The sequence below is a fragment of the Triticum dicoccoides genome, chromosome 1A (assembly GCF_002162155.2).
Source record: "Triticum dicoccoides isolate Atlit2015 ecotype Zavitan chromosome 1A, WEW_v2.0, whole genome shotgun sequence".
Classification (NCBI taxonomy): Eukaryota; Viridiplantae; Streptophyta; class Magnoliopsida; order Poales; family Poaceae; genus Triticum; species Triticum dicoccoides.
In genome coordinates this window covers 299,157,380-299,167,153 of record NC_041380.1, presented here as the reverse complement: position 1 = coordinate 299,167,153, position 9,774 = coordinate 299,157,380, and positions in this window count along the sequence as shown.

The following is a 9,774-nucleotide window of genomic DNA, read 5'->3' as shown; positions in this document are numbered from 1 at the left end:
TCGATCTAAGAAATGTAGCCTTCTAGTTAATCTCAATCGCTATATAAGACCAAGGCGTCCCTGCCCTCCAACTCGCGACCTTCATGCGTCCACTTTATATCATGTTTTCGTCAAGTATTTTGCATCGTAGTGATAGTCTTTTGGGGGGATTCTATCACGGTTGTTTTGCCCTTTGTCACGAGTTCAACGAGAGATAAAACTGAGACGACTTGGAGCATTTATTTATAGAAACAATCCCATTTATTGGGTATATGAAGATTGGATGGAATGGGTATTTTCCAAAAGAAAAGTCAAAGCCAACCACCTTCATGTCGCTTTAGTACTTTTAGTCGTCGCTAGGTGATATACGAATCTGGATATATTTTTTATTATTTCTGGTGTTCGTTGTACTACCACTGCTGCTATGATTAAAGATGAATAGATTAAGAGTTTCACGGAAACAACATGCCCTCGTGCCAAGCGCTGCTAGAGATCAAGGGGCCGTTCGAAAACTCTCCGCTCCTAACTCCGCCGCGGGACGAAGCGGCATCTAGTGTAATTTGGGCGAGCACCTAAATGGGCGCTCCGTCCGCTCCGCTCCCTGGTGAAGGAGCGGAGCATTACCGAACACGGCCCAAGTATGGGTCAACTCTATTCCAATGGACAGACAGAAGACACATATAGACCAAAATGGACTGACCCCAAGTTCTGTGAAGGATTTGCTCTTTCTTGTTTTGATATGATCATGTAACCAGAATCAGTCTGACGACACAGATACAACATGATCTGCACAATTATTAATTTTATCCCAACAAACACACCACGTTAACTTTATAACAGCACCCAAAATAACAGAATTGCACTTCTAACAATATTGAGAATAATAAATCGAAGGTGCTGAGCATAGAAAATTGTCACATTCATCGAGCTCTTGGTACAAAGAGTTCAAGGACTACCTATTAGCATAACTGAAAGTGTTACCTTGGGCACTCGCGGTGGCATTCTGTTGCTATGGGACGAGAGTGTCGTGGATGTGAAGGATGTGTGCATTGGCACCTTCTTTCTCTCCTGCAAAGTCACGATTATTTCCTCAGCCACAACTTTCAAGCTCACCACCATTTATGGCCCGACGAGAAGCAATCTCAAGGATGCTTTCTTCCAAGAGTTGATCAATGAGAAGCCCCCACCAGGCTCAAAGTGGTTAGTCACCGGTGATTTTAATCAAATCTACCGTGCGCAAGACAAGAATAAAACAAATGTCGATCGGAGCCATATCATCCGCTTCAGAAATACGCTTAATATCTGTGAACTCAAAGAGATTCATTTGCAAAACAAAAAATTTACCTGGAGTAATGAGCAGAGCAACCGAACTCTCAGCAAGCTCAACTCTTTCTTCTGCAATGAAGATTGGGACCAAGACTTTGGCACACACATCCTTCACGCCCTCTCATCATCCTTATCGGACCACTGCCCTCTCCTCCTTGCAAATGGCAAAGGCCCGCAGAGGTCAAAACCATTCCGCTTCGAAAACTTTTGGATCAAAATGCCCGGCTTTAAAGAGGTAGTCCAGGGAGCTTGGAACACCAATTCTGGTCACGCTGACCCATACCTCAACCTCTTTCACAACCTAAAAGAGGCTTGCAAAAAATTAAAACAATGGAGCAGGACAATGTTCGCGCACTCGAAGGTGCAGATTCATATGGCCCTGGAAGTTATTCTTCGCTTGGATGTGGCTCAAGATCTTCGTCCCCTAAGTGCCAGCGAGCGAGATCTTTGAAAGAGACTTAAGCAGAAGGTGGTAAGCCTTGCTGTTCTTGAGTGTGCATGGAAAAGACAAAGCTCAAGAATCACGAACTTGAGAGACGGTGACGCCAACACTCGGTTCTTCCACCTGCGTGTAAACCATAGACGAAGGAAGAACTTCATTCACCGTCTCAGGCACAACAATGGGTGGGTTACTTCTCACGACCACAAGAAATCCATTATACAGAGCCACTTTTCTGAGGTCACAAGACGTGGTTAGCCGCGCACCACCGACATCAACTGGGACACTGTCCCGATGCCGGCTTGTGATCTAACTGATTTAGGGGCTGCCTTCTCGGAGGAAGAGGTGAAAAAGGCGATTTTTGATCTCCCCAGCGACAAAGCACCGAGACCCGATGGCTACTTTGGGGCCTTCTTCAAGGCGTGTTGGGAGATCATAAAGGATGATATTTTGCTTGTTGTCAACCACTTCTCCAATCTGCGCTCCACGAACTTAAACTGGCTCAACTCGGCGAACATCGCTCTCATCCCAAAGAAAGATGGGGCGGAATGCATTTCAGATTTCCGCCCCATTAGCCTCATCCACGCCATCGCGAAGATCATTGCCAAGATGATGGCTAACCGGCTGGCTCCTCACATGCATGAACTTGTCTCCAACGCCTAGAGTGCCTTCATAAAAAAGAGAAGCATCCATGACAATTTTATGTATGTCAGAAACTTGGCGAGAAAGTTTCATCGCAACCGCTCCCCGACGCTCTTGTTCAAACTGGACATCAAAAAGGCGTTTGACTCTGTACGTTGGGACTTCCTCATGGACCTGCTAAAACACCTTGGCTTCCCGAACAGATTTCGCGACTGGGTTTCAGCTTTGCTCTCTACCGCCACTTCGAGGGTGTTGATCAATGGAGTTTTGGGTGATTCGTTGAAGCATGGATGTGGCCTTTGCTAGGGGGACCCGTTGTCCCCTCTTCTCTTTGTCCTGGCTATCGATCCTCTCCACCACCTCCTCTGCAAGGCCACGGTCCAAGGGCACCTACACCCTCTCTATGGTAGATCTTCACCCGTCCGGGCCTCGCTCTACGTCGATGATGTCGCCATCTTTGTGAAGCCCATTAAGGAAAACGTCCAATTCCTTGCTGCTACCCTGGCCTGTTTTGGAGCGGTGTCTAGCCTTGTCACTAATTGTGCCAAAAGTTTGGTTGCTCCCATCCAATGCGACAACATCAACCTTGACGATGTTCTTCATGCTTTTCCGGGAGTGCACACCTCATTCCCGATGTGCTACCTTGAACTTCCCTTAGCCGTCAAGCGCCTCAAGCGAATCCACTTCCAGTATCTCGAGGATAAAATTGCAGGCAAGCTCCCTCCCTGGCAGGGAAGACATGTAGCCTCTGCTGGCTGTGTGGTCCTTGTAGAAGTTGTCCTTATCGCCATTGCTATCTATCATCTCACGCCTCTCGACATACCGGTGGAGGTCCTCAAGAAAGTCGATAGTATTCGCCGTGCATATCTTTGGGCGGGCCCGGATAAGGTATCCGGAGGAAAATGTAAGGTTAAATGGGAGCTTGTTTGCAAGCCCAAGGACAAGGGCGGACTCGGAGTGCTTAATTTGGATAAGTTTGCTAAGGCTTTGCGGCTCCGATGGCTATGGTTTGAATGGACTGACAAGACCAAGCCATGGATTGGCATGGGGACGCCGTGCACGGAGGATGATCTCCACTTCTTTGTGGCTGCCACTATGGTCACTATTGGAAATGGACGAACTGCAAAATTTTGGAACTCGTCATGGCTCAACGGCTTACGCCCCCGTGACATCACGCCAGACCTCTTTGCCCTCTCTCACAAGAACTCCCCGGTCCAGCAAGCCATGACCAACGATCTTTGGATCACTTATATTGGTGGCACCAACGATCTGTCCCTCGCACATATCGAGCAGTTTGCTGACCTTTGGGAAAGAGTATCATCAGTGGCCCTAGTGGAAGAGGTGGAAGATTCGATTATTTGGAAGTTCACTAAGGATGGGATATATTATGCTTCCTCGGCATACAAGGCTCAATTTGAAGGGCTAACATCCTCTGATCTTGTGCAGTCCATGTGGAGGGCGTGGGCTCCCCCGAGGTGCAATTTTTTTTTGCTTGGCTAGTTCTTCAAAATAGGTTCTGGACATCAAACCACTTGATCCGCCGTGGCTGGCCCAACTGCGGTTTGTGCCCTCTCTATAAGCATGCACAGGAGTCCATTGCTCACCTACTCTTCTAATGCCGCTTCACATTGTGCATTTGGAACGACATCCTACTGTGGCTTGGAATGCACCACATCTCTACTACTTCATGGTCAACGAGCGCTTCGGTCCAAGGATGGTGGAACGATAACCTTCAAATTCGTCTCGGCTCCCCCAAAGCCCTTACCTCATTGATGATGCTCATCTCATGGGAGATTTGGTCCGCGAGAAATGCTAGAGTCTTCCACAACGTGGCGGTCCCTTCGGTGGTCATCATTAATAAGATCAAGCATGAGGTGTCGCTCTGGGTTTTGGTGGGTGCCAAGCACTTAGGTATTGTAATGCCGCGATAGTAGTTTTTCTTTAGTTTGCCGCTTGCGGCTCCTGTCTAAAACCTTCTTCCTTAATCAATGAAATGGCAAGTCTTTTGCCTCGTTTAAAAAAAGTGTTGCCTCAGTGGTTACTAGTACTACCATTATGTCATTATTACTGTAGACACTGTATTTCACCCAACATTTTCCTACCTGAGATCCTAATTTCAGCTTTATTAATGATATGTAATTATGTATTATGTACTTCTCCTATCCTCATGTTGTGACTAATATGGAATGCCATGTTTGTCTATCTTCAGGTGGAGCTACTGCCATTATGTCATTATTACTGTAGACCCTGTATTTCACCCAACATTTTCCTACCTGAGATCCTAATTTCAGCTTTATTTATGATATGTAATTATGTACTATTATGTACTTCTCCTATCCTCATGTTGTGACTAATATGGAATGCCATGTCTGTCTATCTTTAGGTGGAGCTACTGCTTCAGCAACCATCATTCACGGCACATCGAGTTAAATTCACCCGCGGCCACTGCATTTGATCACAAAGTTCACTTTGGTCACTGGATTACGGAATACCCAGATTACGGTGCTTATCATTACATTTGTTAACAGCGCATGTCACCGCGTACGTTGTGTCGCCGTATTTGTCCCACGTGGCGTACTGTTTGACTGTTTGACCAGCCACGCAAGCGAGGCGGGGGTTCTTTTGCACTGGCGAGTTGATTTGGGGGGCTTTTTGCAAATTTCACGTCATGGCTGCCTCTGTTTTGCATAAAGCTCCTCCCCTGCTCTGTTTCTTTGTTAGTTGCGGTCGAGGCAGGGAGACGCTTGGTTTTCCTCTCGTCGGGAGGCGGTGATCGGCGGTGGAGGTGACCGACGACTGCTCGTGTCGTCGGGAGCGAGGCTTCAGGAGGTCGTGTCGTCGTCTGGTCGCAGGAGATCGGAAGGCAGCGTCGCGCGTTTGCTCTGGCGATGGCCCCTGTTCGTCGCCCGGAGCACGGACCGCCGCCGCATTACGGTAAGAACCCGCGAGCCTCTCCCGCACCAGCTTTTATTCACGTGTTTCTGTTCATATCTGATCATCCACAGCCGTTCCATGGATTTGAAGGTCAAAATTTTATGGGGAAAGGGGTTAGCGCTAGGGTTTTGATAGGGTTTTAGCAGGTGGATTTTTTGGGGATTTAGGTTGGGTTTTCGCTCGGTGTGGGTGGCATTGACTACAATCTGGACTGATTTAGGAGGAGTGTCTAGATACTATGCGGTATGTTGACAAGAGCTAGGGTTTGTAGTGAATTGAGTAGGTTAGTACTAATTTGGGAGGAGTTTGTAATGAAAGCAGGCTCTTTTTGTTGGAGTTGCTTCCAATGCAGGCAATGATTTATGCAATCTTTTATAACATTGTCTTTTTCTATTATGAATTGATTTGTGCATATGTCAAGTTGTTTAAATTCTGATATAATTTGTTGAAGTAGTTCAAATTGAGGCACATTCAGGTACATTCAGATAAGTTTGACATTATGGAGAGATGCATGTTTAAATTCAGAAACTTATGGTCACAATCAGTTACATTTTGGTCGAAAATGTTATTCTAAACAACTCCACTTATTGATTGCAGGTGATGATGATCCTATGTTTTCTGTTTAAATATGGCATGGAGGTTTTTTCATGGGCCAAGGAAGAAGCAAAAAGTACTATGGAGGGCAGAGCATCTGGTTTGATAACATAGACAAGAACACATGGTCACCCCCAGATGTGGATGATCTCATAGAGCAGATAGGGTATGAGAAGGAAGGAAGGATGACAGTGTACTACTGCATGCCAGGTCTTCAAGTCAACACAAATGGGCTTAGAGTGGTCAATGGAGAGGATGCCACAGATAACATGAGAGCTTTTGTGACATTTGGGCATCATTTCATGGATATTTTTTTGGAACATGATTCTATCAGGATCTTGATGATGTAGTTAGGTTCCCAATTCAAGATCTCCCAAAAGTCATCAGCCCAATGAAGCCATTGAATGTGGTCAAACCTGAATCTGGGGAAGGTTTCAGGACAACAACTGAAGTACTAAAGGAGAAAGGCAAGTCAGTTATCAATATGGATGCAGATGATGTTCATGACAATGATGCAAGTGGAGGATCAACAGATTCAGAAGAAGAGGGTAGTGACATTGATTATGTGCCTGAAATTGCAGATAGTGACTATGCCATATCAGAGGGAGATGATGACTTGTATGTGAACAATTGCTTTGATGCTGTAGAGGAGAATAGGAATGAGGAACAATTGGATGTGTCAGAAGATGATGAGTTAAGAAGGACAGATTTTGATGATGAAGGAATAATTGAGATGAACTTCAAGACATTTAGGGATGAAGATTTAATAAGCCCTAAGTTTCATGTGAGGCAAATTTTTTAGAATGTGCAGCTGCTTAGGAAGGCTATCAAAGAATACTCATGCAGGAACATGGTCAACCTGAAGATGCCAACTAATGACAAGATGAGGGTTTGTGCAAAATGTGAGGAGGGGTGCCCTTGGTATCTATGGGCATCCAATGAAAATAGGACAAAGGCATTCATGGTTAAGAAGCTTGTGGACAAACACACATGCAGCAAGAAATGGCAAGTAAAAAGCTTCACAGCTCCATACATGGCAGAGAAGTATTTGGACTCATTTAGGGCAGATGAAAACATGAGCATGAAGAACTTCTCTAGGGTGGTGCAGGAACAATGGAATATGAAGCCTACAAGGAGTAAGCTTAGGAGAGCAAAAAGGTTGGCTCTTAATATTATCCATGGAGATGAGGAGAAACAGTACAACAAGCTTTGGGACTATGCAAATGAATGGAGAAGGTCAAATCCAGGGAGCACATTTTATTTAGCAGCAGATACGGATGGTACTTTCCTACACTGCTATTTCTCTTTGGAGCCATGCAAGAGAGGGTTTATGCAGGCTTGTAGGCCAGTAATCTGCTTAGATGGATGCCATTTGAAGACCAGATATGGAGGTGTTCTTCTCACTGCAGTTGGCCTAGATCCAAATGATTGCATCTATCCAATTGCTTGTGTTATTGTTGACATTGAGAACACTGACACCTGGAGGTGGTTCTTATCCTCTCTGAAACAAGACCTAGTCATTACTGAAACCGATCTGTGGACTATTATGTCTGACAAGCAGAAGGTACTTTCATAACTTTGTCTTTCATTTCCATGCTTCAAAGTTTCTGCTTCCACAATTGTTTTGTCATGATGCTGACATTGTCTTTCACATTTCTTTTAGGGTTTGATCAAAGCTCTCAGAGATTACTTTCCACATGCAGAGCACAGGTTCTGTGTCAGGCACTTGTGGCAAAACTACCAACAACAGTTTAGGGGTGAAGTGCTCAAGAACCAGCTGTGGAAATGTGCTAGGAGCACAACTCCTTCTGATTTTTAACAGAACATGGAAGAGCTTAAAGTGATAAACTTTGAAGCATGAAAATGGCTGTCAGGGATGGACCCCAACACTTGGGTTAGGGCATATCAACAAGAGTTCCCCAAGTGTGATATTCTTCTCAATAATGCTTGTGAAGTGTTTAACAAGTAAGTTGCATCATTGTTTGTGTTTTTCATCACATGAAGCATTCAACAGGTAGTTCTCCATCACAATACTTCTGACATGAACCAACTGTTGGCTGTAGGTACATTCTTGAGGCCAGAGAGCTCCCCATATTGTCATTGATCATGACAATAAAAAAGCAGTTGATGACAAGGTTCTACAACAAGAGAGAGGAAGCAGAAACATGGGATGGCACTGTTGGCCCCAAAATTAAGAAAAGACTTGAGAAGAATGATGATTTGTCAGCTACATGTCATGCATCAAATGCAGGGGATGGAATATTCCAGGTAATCTAGCCTGACTTAGTATTTTGCATATTCATTTGCATATTCATCATGTTTTCTTGCATTGAATAAATGCCCTATGTCATCTGTGTAGGTTGATAACAAAGGGAGATCTTACATAGTGGACATAAAAGCTTTAAGTTGTACTTGCAAAAGGTGGGACCTCAATGGCATACCATGCCATCATTCTGTTGTTTGCTGCAAAGATAAGAGAATTGAGCCCGAGGACCTAGTTGACAAATGCTACATCATTGCCTCATTTCTGAAAGCCTACCAGCCTATCATCATGCCAAATAGAGATGAGAGAGAGAGTGGGAAAGATGCATGGTCCAGTGATCAAACCCCCACCCAAGAAGAATGACAAAAAGGGAAGGCATCAAAAGAATAGAAGGAAACAACCACATGAAGCCAAGGACAAGAGAGGAGGCAAAAAGCTCACAAGGCATGGTGTGGTCATCACTTGCTCTCATTGCCAAGAGGAGGGTCACAATAGAGCAGGTTGCAACAAGAGGAAAGCTGGTTTGCCACCTGTGAGGCATGTGCCACAACCACAACCTATTCCTCCTATTCCTGTTGACTCATCAGATGATGAACAATAGAATGTGCATCAAGTTGAAGTTAATTCAGGCAGTGAAGAGAGTGAAGAGGAACCAGTAATAACTCAGGTTTATCTTCCTTAATCATTGTCAAGCTTTACATATTCACATTGACAACAATTTATGACTTGTGAAGTGTTCTAATGATGTTATTTTCATCTTTTCAGGAAGTGTTTGGTGACACAATGGTACAATAGATGAGAAGGAAGCAACAATCATCTAGGAGACCTGGACTTTCTCAGCAACCCATGCCTGAATCAAGCTTCATCAGCTCGGCAAGAGCTCGGAGCAATAGCATGCCACATGTTACTACAACTGCTAGCAGGGATGGTAGTCAAGCCATGAAGCTCAGGCAGATGAAGATGGAGAAAGACAGAGAAATGGCAGAGAAGAGAGATGCTGCACTAGAGGCACTAAATGCTGAAGTAGAGAAGAGAGCTGCTGAGGCACAAGAGAAGAGAGACCTGGCTGCAAAGAAGAAAGCAATAGAAAGAGAAGCAAAGAAGCATGAAACACAAGAGAAAAGAGCTGCTAATGTTGCAAAGAAGAAGGAAATAGCTGAAGCAAAGAGAGCAATTGTCCTACAACAAAGAGAGAAGAAAACAGCAGAGCTGGCAGCTGCTAGAGAGGAGGCAAGGAAGAGAAAAGCTTCTGAGCAAGCTGCCAAAAGAAAGGAAGATCAGCACAACAGGTCCAGGCTTAAGAGGGCCTCTACAAGTGCACATGACATGGGAGGTGGCTCTACAAGCAAGAAAACCAGGAAGGTGAGCATGTTTGATGAACTGAGAGAGCCTAGGAAGTAGAAAATTTAGTCTGTATCAAGTTCTTCTGGTGAACTAATCCAGCATTTTGGTGTTTCTTGTCATGTTAAACTTAAATTTGGTCTGTGTCAAGTTCTTCTGGTGAACTTAACCTTATTGTTAAGCTTGTTAGACATGTGCTTTTGGTGGATCTTTACTATCTTATTTAACCTAGTGCTATGTTGTGCTTGGTATATAT